The sequence below is a fragment of the Sitophilus oryzae genome, unplaced genomic scaffold (assembly GCF_002938485.1).
Source record: "Sitophilus oryzae breed Bouriz unplaced genomic scaffold, Soryzae_2.0 scaffold_465_pilon_pilon, whole genome shotgun sequence".
NCBI classification, from domain to species: Eukaryota; Metazoa; Arthropoda; class Insecta; order Coleoptera; family Curculionidae; genus Sitophilus; species Sitophilus oryzae.
Genome location: NW_022147046.1, coordinates 224,480 through 237,699, shown reverse-complemented (window position 1 = coordinate 237,699; position 13,220 = coordinate 224,480). Strand labels below are relative to the sequence as shown.

The following is a 13,220-nucleotide window of genomic DNA, read 5'->3' as shown; positions in this document are numbered from 1 at the left end:
AGGCTGAAAGGGTACTGTTCGTTTCGAGTCACAGAAGACAAGCAGCACTGCACGAAGTTCAAAGGTTAAGAATGAAAAAAAAAACATTTTAAAAAACCAATACAAAATAAAGACCAATAAAGAACTTAACACAGAGTGTGCTGCTGGAGAAAACAACGCTCACTGTATTGAATATAGTGTTAGCCTATGAAACAGAAATACGTCATTGCCTTGGTTACGACTGAGCAAGTCGTACCGACAAAACTGACGTCTACTGTTGCCAGTAAAAAAAATCCCGATACGGACATGTATATTCACGGATCTGTGACTTTAAAAATATTTTCAGCGATTTTACTGCGACTTTCGAAGTCTATTGTCTACAAGCTCAGGAAAAGTTCCTTCCCCATGAGGTTAAGTACCGTATACACAAAAAGGTGTCTAAAGATTTGGCCACACCGGAAAAAAATAAGCAAGAGTCCAGGTTCGAAAGGTCACCAAAAGAGTCGCCTGTTGGGCCTCAGGTAGTACGGGCTTCTTCGTTTGCGCTCATGGGTTACGTGGTTTTCTCCGTTCAAAATCTTAACAAGAAAATGTGGAGTTTGAACAACACTCCCCCTATGAGTCGGCCCTTGGAAGGAGTCGTGGAAATGAAGGTGAATTGCGAACTATAGCCGTCCCGGTGGAACACAGAGGATTTTTGACCATGTTCGAGGATATTTCCGGCTTTGGAGCGTGGCACAGGCGGTGGTGCTTGCTGAAAGGGCACACTCTGAGTTTCTGGGAGTACCCCGACGATGAGAAAAAAGTCCCTCGAATCTATACGATCGATCTGAAGTTTGTGACGTCGTAAACTGGGTGCAAGACTGCACACGTTTCTGCTGGAAAGCGAGAGGCCAGCCTGTCCTACGGATTTGAACACGTTGGTGTCACATTTATTGTCGGCCAACACAAAAAAAGAGCGAATAAAAGGTGGTGCAGTAAACAGTGGTTCTCAAAACCAAACGCAGCCCTCACTGTGCTATGAGGATGTGGAGGAATACTTAAATATAAACAGAGTCGCTTTTATGTATGGAAACGGTCGATTATTAGTTAAAATATAGGAGGTACCGCAAAAAGTTCAATATAAAAGATAGGATTTTAAAATATCTATTAGCGAGTAATAATTTTAAGTATACCGGATCGGTCATAAAGTCGTGGCACATAAAAATTTCATTTTTTTTAAATAGAACCCGGTGTATATTACTGCATATTACAATAATAATTTTTTCAATTCTAAGCAAAAATCGAAATACACACAATGTACCTCAAAGCAACCGTTGAATTCTTATATTCTTTTTCAATATAAGAAACGACATCTAAGTTGTCTTGAAACTAGGCAAATAAGTCATTTGAAAACACCCAGAAATCATTTAATTTTCAATAAGAAACCTATACCCGAGAAAATCACAATTGAAATATATACTATGTATTGTGTGCGAAGTAAATGATATGAAAATAGTGTAATATCATCATATCTTTTTATTTTATTTTTTCTTAGATATAATTGAAAATATATTTAATCGTAGTGTACAGTTTTCAGTTTGCCGACAGTAAAGTGCCAAAGATGTGAAGGTGAAATGCAATAAAATTTATATTCTTAAAGAGCTTAAAATGACAACAGCTGATCACTTTCGGCTGAAATGGGACCCGAAAAATTTAGAGATAAGGACAATGTCTGTAGAGAAGACTTTGGAGCCTTTGGTGCTTCAAGTTACAACTCTAGTCAATACAAACGGCCCATCAAAGAAGAAGAAAGGAAAGTCCAAACGTGGGCGAATGCATTGGTAAGCACGGTGGAAAAAGACACTGAAAACTTCATCGAAAAAGGAGAGCAGATTGCTTACGAAAATCCTGATATTACTGAAGGAATGCTTGCAGTCGTTGATGAAGTAAGAAAGACAGGTACACAAATGAGTAGATATGCTAGGGAGTTTTCAGAAGATCCCTGTTTTTCATTGAAGCGCAGCAATATGGTTCGGGCAGCCAGAAATTTATTGTCAGCTGTTACACGACTACTTATTTTGGCAGACATGGTTGACGTCCACCTACTACTAAAATCTCTTCATATAGTAGAAAATGATTTAGAAAAATTGAAAAATACATCAAGCAATGGAGAACTGCGGGATAATAATAGAAACATTGAGGCAGAATGCAAATGAATTAATGAACCAGGCTGCTAAGAGACAGCAGAAACTAAAAAACCCTTAGCTTAGGGATGATTTAGCTGCAGCAAGGGCTGTTTTAAAGAAACATTCTATCATGTTGTTAACAGCTTCAAAAGTGTATGTACGTCATCCAGAACTTGCAGCAGCTAAAGCAAACAGAGACTATGTTCTCAAACAGGTTTGTGAAGCTGTGAACACTATTGGTGATGTTTCTAAAGAGAGAACCTCCAGTTAGTGATGGGTTGTTATTTAACTATCTGTTATTTTATAACAATTATTTAGAAATAACATAACGCAACCGTTACTGCTTTTAAAAAATAACAGATATAAAATAACGACACGCAGAGATCGAGTGCTCGTGAAACGAAGTCGGCGCTCTGCACCGCCACGAAATTCGATGCTGCTCGAAGCAATTCCAAAAAACAACTAGTATGGATGGAAAACCTATTATTTCGACAACCATCGATACAGGCGGCGAGATACAACGGACGGCGCGGCGCGTCGTGTTGTGCTGACAACAGCTTAAAAATAATAGGATATAAAAGAAGCAGCTTTTTTGAAACAGTTGCGGGCATAACGCCTGGCTGTCGAGATAACAGGAGTGGGAAAGGAGCGCTGCTGCATCGGTCGATTGTCGATGGAGGCTCGCAACGGGTTGGAGAATAACGCATCAGTTGTTTTAGCTATGTTGTTTTTTTACCTGTTACGAGCATAACAGAACGGCGTTCGAGATAATCGGAGGTTTGAAACAGGTTGGAGAATAACGCATCAGTTGTTTTAGATACATATTGTTTTTCAACCTGTTACGAGCATAACGGGCGGAGGTCGAGATATTATGGCGCTGTATGTTTCAATACTTTGTTATTAAGTTTCAATATTTAAGTATTTATTTATTCTGAAAAATTTTCAGAATAATATTTTAAGATTTTTTAAAAATGTATACAGGGTGTTTTGAAAAATCTGGTCATTGATTAATCACGATCCTGCTTAAAGCCCTTGACGTAAAAAGCTGATTTTTGGAAAACGGATTGACTTTAGGGTGTAGAGGTGCGATAAGAAGGGATTTTTCGAAACTCAAATTCTAAGGGGGTGAAACCACCCTCAAATATTAGAATATTTTTTATTTAAAAACTGGTGAGTTTTTCGAAAAAACTCTTAAACACGTATATTTTATTTTGTTGTTTTACATATTTTGAGATTTTTACAAAATATATACAGGGTGTTTCATAAAATATGACCACTGAGTAATCACTATTCTGCTTAAACTGCTTGACGTTTAAAGCTGATTTTTGGTAAACGGATTGACTGTGGGGTGTAGAGGTGCGATAAGGAGGGGTTTCTCGAATCTCAAATTCCAAGAGGGTGAAAACGCCCCTCAAATATTACAATATTTATTATTTAAAAAACGGTTAGTCTTTCGGGAAAACGATTGGACACGCATAATTTATTTTGTTTTTTTACATATTTTGAAATTTTTTAAAAAATAATACAGGGTGTTCCAAAAAGTTGAGTAATTGATTAACCACGATTCTGCTTAAACTGCTCGACGTTTAAAGCATATTTTTGGCAAATGTGAGAAAATTTTATCCAGTTTGTATGTTAATGGAAATTCTTGCTTTGCTTTATCATCACCATTACAAATTAATAATTCGATGCGAACGAAGTCGCGGGTACAACTTAACAAGTATAGCTAGAGACGTGAGAAATATAAAATAAGAGACGCCCCCCGATGCGCAGTGGACATCCCACAAATTTGCTTCAATCAGATTTTTCGTAGCGTAACTGCATCTCTCTTCCGCCGAATGCGTTCTCTCTCTATCGTGTGCGCGACCGGTGCTATCCCCAAGTCTCTTCCTATATTTGTCAAACTGTACATGCTAGTTTAAGTGTAAAATTAATTCGAACTCTAGTGTGTAGTTGGTTTACTTATGAAGAATATACTACACATTTTCTTATATTGCTATTTTTTGACCGCAAATGGTAAAATCATAACGAAGAGCTTCTCGCCCGTCGAGTGAGATGCACCCTGTACACTGCTACGCAATTCAGAATCTACGCGGATCGAGGGGTAGGGCGTAGGTAGATCGGAATTTATAGATATAGACGAGTGGCGGCATTTTGGCTTTTTTATATCGCAATTTGTAAACAGCGCTTATTTGTAAACAACCCCCGTTTTTAGAGAGGTATTTTAGATAACAATCGATATTTAGAAATGTTATGACACCCTGGAAATACTACCACCGAGCACGTCATTGTTGCAACTGCGTTAATACGCCTGGCGGTGACCGCCTCATATTCTTTCAGATATTTAGCAATAAAATAAAGAAACCTGTTATTTTTAAGCTGTTATTTTAAGCTGTTTTTTTATAAATAACTATAACAGTTTCAACTGTTATCTAAAAATAACAGTTTTGCCCATCACTACCTCCAGTAGCAGGCCCGTATGATGTTCCAGTTGAACTTGCTGCTGCCTTAGATGATTTTGATGAACATAAAATAGTAGTCCCCCAGGCACGCGTCGGCGACGGTCGCGATGTCGGATAATCCGAAAGATAAAGTAAAGTAATATAAGTCTGACAAAATAAAGTGCAAAATTTGTCTAGAAAATGCTGATAAACGTAGTTTAAAGTGTAGTAATCAAAACTGTGCAGTTTACATTCATAAAAAATGATTCGACAATATCGCCAAGTGGTTTTCTATCGATTTAAAAAACTGGCGCTGCCGGGGCTGTTCTGAGGACGGAAAACGTTCCAGACTTGCATCTACAACTGCTGATATACCGTGCGATAGTGTTGTGGTTTTGAAAAAGGAAATAGAGTGTTTAACGAGGGAAAGGGAGCTGATAAATAAATTGGCAAGTGAGAGAGAATACACTATCTCTATTCTAAAAAAGGATTTGGCCGACGTGAATTCCAAGGTATGCAGAAACACGGCCGCTGATAATTTTTTATCTTGCGATGAGCAAAAAAGTGCTAATACGGCTACTTTATCTTATAGTGAAGCGACAAAAACGAAGAATATAGTCAAGTCAAAACCCTATTTACTAATAAAATCAACGGATAGAAATGTATTAAATTCATCTGTAGAAAAAATATTTAAATCTCGTTTTTCACCAGGCTCACTGAATGTCGAAATAAATAATACCAAGTGTACCAAAGACGGTTTCCAAATTTCTTGTAATAGTGAAACCGAAATAACAAATCTGAAAGATCATCTAAAAGAAAAAATTGGAAATGAGTTTGAAGTGTGTGACCAAAAAAGATTGAATCCGAGAGTGGCAGTTTACGGAATTCCCGCAGATTTTAAAAAGGCCGGAACAAAACTTGAGCTCGTAGATGACTTTATCGAAAAAATAATATACGATAACAATCTCGATACGAATATCGGTGACATAAAACTTGTTTATGCTTTTCAAAAAAAATCTTTAATTAACGTAGTTTTAGAATTATCAAGTAGTTTTTATAAATTTCTTTCCAACAGGGGTTTTGTATATATTGGTTGGCAAAGATACAGGGTAAATGATTATTTTAATATTGTTCGTTGTTATAATTGCTGTAAATATGGACATTTAAGTAAAGATTGTAAAAATAATATAGTTTGTCAAAATTGCTCTGGTTCTCATAGTGCTAAGGATTGCAGGGCAGATGTCAAATGTTGTCCTAACTGTGAATTTACAACACTAAATTCAATACAAGTTGGTCTACCGAACACGATGCTGGAAATAGGTCTTGTAGCTTTTATATATCGAGACTAAATTATTTTAAAGCAAATATTAATTATGACTGACAATAGTTGCTACATATTTAAAGTAGGACATTTAAATGTAAGATCAATTTTCACAAATTTTAACAATTTCACAGATTTAATGGCCTCTGAGCGTTTTGACGTAATGTGTATTTCTGAGACATGGATTGCATCAAATTACGCAACCGATATGATACATCTTCCAAATTATTTGTTTTTTCATAAAGATAAGGTCGTGGAGGAGGAGTTGGAATGTATATCCATGAGGATATTTCTTGTAAGGTTGTGTTTTCTGATCTAGAGGAAATGGAGGGAGTGGATCAGCTCTTTCTTGAAGTTACAGTTCATAATTTTAAAATTTTATTTTGTGTTTTATATAGAGCACCCTCTGGTAGTATCCCACATTTTGTGGAGCATGTAGATAATATTATGTCATTTGTTATACCGCAATATGACCATATATGTTTTACTGGAGATATAAATATAAATCAGCTAACAGATAACAGTTTTCTGGACTGCATATCGCCTTTTGACATGATTTCTCTTATTAAAGAACCTACACGTACTACAGTCTGTTCGCAATCTTTATCGATGTTATTTGTTTAAGCTCGGTACTTTCAGATATGGTAACATCTTCTGGCGTTACTCCTGCAGATGACATTTCAGATCACAGTTTACTTTATTATTGTTCTTTGGATTTGAATTTGCCTAAAATTTTACCGCGTGAAATTGTGTTTAGAGACTTTAAGTATTTCTCTAGGGCAAGCTTTTTGAATGATTTACATGCTGTTAACTGGAATTCTATTTACTACATGAAAAACATCGACGAAAAAGTAAACTTTCTGTCAAATAAAGTTATTGACCTATTTAATATGCATGCACCTCTTTTGTCTAGGCGAGTGACGAAGCCATGTGCTCCGTGGTTGTCATGTAATACAAAATTGTTAATTAAGGAGAGAAATAACGCCTTGACAAAATACAAAAAATCTAAATCTACATCAGATTTGGCCTATTATAAATCACTTCGTAATCTAGTTACTAACATAGTACGTCAGGAGAAACGGGCTTTCTTAAATTTACACGACTCTAACACAAACAGCAAAACACTTTGGAAAGCTCTAAAAACTTTGAATATTAAATCTAAGCAAACAGAATCTATTCCCGATAAATTTAAAAATGTCAATAATCTTAATGATTACTTCGCTTCAGTCTACAGTCAATATAACAGCTGCAAACTAACTGCTGAATCTTTAAAATTCAAAAAATTTAATGACACTATTTGTTTTAAATTCAGATTGGCCGAGGAGTGGGAGATAATTAAAATTGTTACATCATTAAAATCCAATGTAGCTGGCTATGATGGTATCACTACTGTTATGTTACAATACTGTTTGCCCTGCGTTGCTTTATCTCTAACTCATATTATTAATTTATGTCTTGAAACGGGATATTTTCCAACTGCTTGGAAACTTTCTTTGGTTAAACCATTCCCAAAATCAAATAAGCCGGCAGAACTTTCAGACTTCAGACCTATAGCTTTAATACCGGTCTTATCGAAAATACTTGAAATTTTTTTAAAACCTCAAATCTCCCAGTATGCAGTTTTTAATAAAATAATACCAGCTCATCAATCTGGTTTCAGGCAAGGCCATAACACTGCCACTGTGCTATTGTATGTAATAGATAATATTTTGAATAGTATGGATGATGGCGAAGCTTTGGCTCTAATTTTACTGGATTTTTCTAAAGCGTTTGATACGCTGGACCACGAGTTATTGTGTAGCAAACTGCCGTTTTATGGATATTCTGACGTATCACTGAAGTTTTTTCGGTGCTATCTCTCGGATAGAAAACAGGTTGTTCAAATTGATGACAATTTTTCATCCTCAAATTGTGTTACTTCTGGAGTGCCTCAGGGCTCTGTCCTTGGTCCTATCTTATTTTTAATTTACACGGCAGACTTACTTCAAGTCGTCTTATTGTAACATGATATCATATGCTGATGATACACAATTATTTATGTCATTTAATCCAAATGAAACAGAAACTGCTATAACTAAGATTACTCATGATTTTAAACAGATATTTAAATGTTCTTTGATGTGCTTTTGTTCTGCGCGTCGTTAGTCGCCTAAAGGTCAACTTGAATGGTACATCCCTAAATTGTGTTAAGCTATATAAAAATCTAGGCGTCGTCTTTGACGTGGACATGCGCTTTAAAAGTCATATAGCAAATATTCTGAAAAAATCTTATTGTGTCTTAAAATCGTTATATATGAATAAATATCTCCTAAATTTTAAAATTCGAAAAAAATTATGTGAGTCTCTTATATTTCCTATAATTACGTATTGCCTTATTTCATTTTATAACTGCTTAGATAAAAATTCCAAAACTCGACTGCAAAAACTACAAAATTCATGTTGTAGGTTTGTATTTGGCTTGCGGAAGTACGACCATATTTCTGAAAAAATAAATATACTACAATGGCTCAAAATAGATAACATGTATAAGTATCAGACATGTAATTTTACACAAAAAATTATTTCCACAAAGACACCCTCATATTTATTTGACAGATTTATATTTCGCAGTGATGTAAACAGAACCTTGCGATATCCAAATAAACTGGAGTTTCCTGTTTACAGCTCCTCTATCTTTCGCCGCTCCTATCTAAATAATGCAATTTTATTGTTTAATAATATCGAAAATAATGTTAAGAAAATGTCTCTAAGCACTTTTCGGAAAAAGCTTAAAGAGGTTTACATGAGCCAACAGATTTGACGTCTCCCTGATCCAGATCACTTTTTTTTATCAGTTTTGTTTTTTTATTGTCATAATATATGATTTTTTTTTGTTTGTTAATTTATTTTATTTTTTTTATAAATATTTCTTTTTTTTCTAGTTATTTTATATATAATTCACTAATTATTATAGTACAAATAGTACTAACTCTAATTGTATATTTAATTTTTTTTCTTTGAACAGGTTAAGTAGAGTAGCCATAGGCTAGAAGGAGTATGATGTATTTTGTTATTATTTCTTTAATAAAGCCATTTATTATTATTATATAGTAATAGAGCCTTTGGCATATAATGAGGTTCACACTAGACCATCATTAGAGGAACGTTTAGAAAGCATTATAAGTGGTGCAGCACTCATGGCAGATTCAGGCTGCACGCGCGATGATAGACGAGAACGCATTGTTGCTGAATGTAATGCTGTCCGTCAAGCAGTGCAAGATCTTTTGTCGGAATATATGTCAAATATGGGTAACAAAGATAAATCTGAGAGTCTAGCTAATGCTATAAATAATATGAAAGGGAAGACAAAGGATTTGAGGAGACAGCTAAGGAAAGCTGTTGTGGACCACATATCTGATAGCTTCATGGAGACTAGCATACTGATTCTCATCAAGGCGGAAAACGGAAATGAGAAACAAGTAGAGGAGAATGCCTACATTTTTACTGAACATTCGAATAAGCTGGTTGAGGGCGCACATTTAGTTTGCAGTATGTCCAGCCTTGAGGATGGAGCTAAAATTGTTGAGCCGCCCAAATTGATTTGCTTTGCTCTGAGGTAATTAATGCAGCTAGAATTCTAGTCAGATCCAGTCAGATTCTTCAGTCAGATCCAGGAGCAAAGTCGCTCAAGAAAACATGGATGCCTTCAAATACAATTGGGAGAATCAAGTCAGAATTTTAACAGAGGCCATCGATGATATAACGACAGTCGAAGGGTGTCTCACTTGGATAAAAAATGTACATCTACTGCCAAAATATCATCATACTACCAAGGGACTGCCAATCACAGCGAAGAAGACTGCCTATGACTGCCATGTAATTATTATAGATGACTGCTGTAAGACTGCCAATGACTGCCGTAAGACTGCCAATGACTGCCAACGACTGCCTAGAAAATGTACATGTAATTCCGGTAGTGAGAAACCCCTCGACGACAGTAGATGACTTTTTGGCTGTTTCTGAAAATCACATTTTGGAAGATGTGAACAAGTGTGTCCTAGCTCTTCAGGAGAATGAAGCAGACACATTGGAACGTACCGCAGCGGCAATCAGAGGCCGTACTGGGCGTATTGCAGTTGTGGTCGCGGCGAAAATGGATAATTATGAGCCGTGTTTTTACACGAAACGAGTTTTGGAGGCAGTGAAGGTGCTGAATGATCAGGTGATGCATAAATTCAAACAGAGGGTCCAGGGGGCAGTTCAAACAATTTTGAGCGGCCAGCAAGAACAACATGCGAAAGACCTGGATGAAAACGAATTTATTGACGTTTCCCGTCTGGTCTACGATGGTGTGCGTGAAATTCGTCGTCCCGTACTAATAAATCGGGCCGACGAAGACCTGGACCCTGAAGGTGTGAAGCTTGATAAAAATTACACATTATAAACCAAGAGCAAATCAAGTGCCCATACAGAAGATGTGCTATTTTCAAAAAAAACGTTACGTGCATCCGAAGAATGTGGGCAAAAAGGGGTAAGTCGTTTGAGTGCCTGGCATATTTATTTTTCATTAGTTTCTTTTTTTTCCAGTTTTTCTATCTTTTGTTTTTATATCCAAACCAAACCAAACCCAAATTTGTTAAAAATTGTGGCGAAGGACCCACATCTCGTAATAATGAGTTGGATGGCAGTATTAATTCCACTAAAAATGCAGATTAATATGCTAGTATCCAGAGATATTTTCCCCTATAACATTAATCCAATATTAAGATTTCTGACTGATTGTGAGAATGTCTATGATGGTAATGAATATAAGAGTAGTGTTAATTTCCTACCAACACTTGACCTTCACATGTTACTTAGACACTGTGACCGTCGAAACAGGAAGACTATCGGCGGCGTTGCGCAGAGTATGAGGCCCGGACCAGGACCGCCGCCTATACAGCAACCTCCTTATTTCAACCCTAAATAGTGATATTTGGTGCTGCTGTTTGTATGAGTTGTTTGTATGAGGTTTCACTATTGGTCATTAATTTGTTTCTATCCATGTGTTATTGGTTTTATTGTACATTTTGTACTTATTTAGACTTGCAGATCTCTATCTTGCTTATTAGGATTTGCAATATAGTTTAAATAATAAAATCACAGACAATATTTGTATTCTGGAAAGCTATTCAAGAATCTTGGGTTTAGGTCCAACATGTTTTGGGACTGGAAACATAGGATATCCAACACAATCCCAACCAAGCACAACACGCCTCATTCTCCCCACTACACGCAAGCTATCACTGTCAATATTAATGCATAAAATGAAGCCCGTCTCGATGACGCCATTGGCTTCTTGCGAAACAAAGCCGAGGCTACGCAGGGTGTAAAAATGGAAGAAAGATTAGACGACGCGATAAGCGTGTTAAGAAATCACGCGGAGTCCCAGATAGGGTTAGGGCAGTTCTCAACAGTCTAGCCCCCCATTAAATGACGTAACTCGGGTACAGCGCCTCGACCACACAAGATTCCCACCCCTCGGACCCTGTCAAAGTGGAAGGACCTACGTATAATACAAAAGATCACAAAGAACCGCCAGATAGCGACACCAAACCCTCCAGTTCGGTTAAGAGTGTAGTTCAACTCGACCAGCGGTCCTAAGTCCAGCAAACGGTTTAGGCGATCTCAGTCCAGTAACGCCGACCGAAGACGAAACTAACGAAGATGGTTCCACAAAGGCGATACGCGAAAAAGAGCGTAGACAGGCCAATAACGTTCGTGAACGGATAATGATTTGCGATATTAACAGAGCCCTCAAAGAGTTGGGAAGGATGTCTGTAGCACATTTGAAGACCGACAAATTGCAGACAAAGCTCGGTATACTTAACATGGCTGTCGAGATTATCATGACCTTGGAGCAGCAAGTCGGGGAGCGAATAAGTTCAGGTCCACATGAACCTCCTCACATGATAAATAGTCCTAATGGTTCAATGAACAAATGACAAACGACTATGGAAAAATCTACATTTAAACATCAAATAAAGCTGCTTAATTCAGGCAAAAAATTCAGCAGAAAACGAAATTTGGGACTGAAGTAAAGAAGAAAGTAAATGTTGGTCGAATCGTAGTAAATATTACTGGACCTCAAGTAACCCTAAAAAGTAATCAAGCAGTTCCAATACAAACACCCCCGAATGTGCAGGATCTATTGCTACATCCTTTGACTCACTATGGGGACACTGTAGTTGCTTCCAACCCATTTGATGACAGTCCGAGTGCAGTAAATAATATAACTATGAGTCGACGACCACAAATGGATATGGGCTGACCTAATATGAGTATGTCGCCAAATATGGGATGTTCTATGGGGATGGGCAAGCCTCTAATGGTTCTAAGAATGAGGCCCATATGATCACCGATGATGGATAATCCAAATCCTATGGGGAATCCAATGATAGGTAACGAGCCTCGAATGGTAATAGGATATATGGGACCAAGTTCAGGTCCACATGAAACTCCTCACATGATGAAGAGTCCTAATGATCCAGGGCCGATGCATTCTATGACTGGTAAAAAAAAATTGGTGGGTAACTGTGGTCCTATGGGTGGTTCAACTGGTGGATCCTATGAATGGCGGTGGTCCAAATAATCAAATGAATGGATCAATGAATGGTCCCGTTAGTGGACCAATGAGTAGACCGATAAATAGTCTAGGACCTATGGGTCGGCCTCATGGTCCAGGTGGTGGTCATGGTCCAGGGGGTGGAATGGACCCAATAGGCGGACCAAATGGACCAATAGGACCTCCAATGAATAATAACATATTCATGATGTCACCAATGAATAGCATGTATTCCAAGCCAATGCCAGTGAGTGCAGGAAAAGTTTATCCAGCTGTTTAACCCATGGTTTTTAATTCACAGAATTCGAATGCGTCTCTTATCTACCCTGTGGAATTTGTCATAAAGAAGTCCATGACAATGATCAAGAAATCTTATGCGAGAGTGGCTGTAATTTTTGGTTTCACCGTGGCTGTACGGGATTGACAGAACACGCTGTCCAATTGTTAACGGCCGAAGTATACGCAGAATGGGTTTGTAATAAATGTTTTTCTACTAAAAATATTCCCTTGGTAAACTAACTGAAAATATGAGAATTTGGCGATTGAATTGAAGAATATCTGGCAATTAAGGAATGTGTCTGTAGTTCCAGTGGTGATCTCTGCGGAGGGAATCTCTTCTATATATCTTCCTAAAAATCTTGACGATATCGGACTACACGAGAACATTATAGGATATATTGAAAAGGCAGTAATCCTTCAGACATGCCACATTGTCCGCAAAAACTCGG

At 37.3% G+C, this 13,220-nt stretch overlaps 2 pseudogenes; both read left to right on the top strand.

Moving 5' to 3' along the window:
• Positions 1 to 1,589: 1,589 nt before the first annotated feature.
• On the top strand, positions 1,590 to 10,332 carry LOC115885900 (annotated as a pseudogene).
• A 71-nt stretch (positions 10,333 to 10,403) lies between these two features.
• Positions 10,404 to 13,011, top strand: LOC115885899 (annotated as a pseudogene).
• The last annotated feature ends 209 nt before the right edge of the window (positions 13,012 to 13,220 follow it).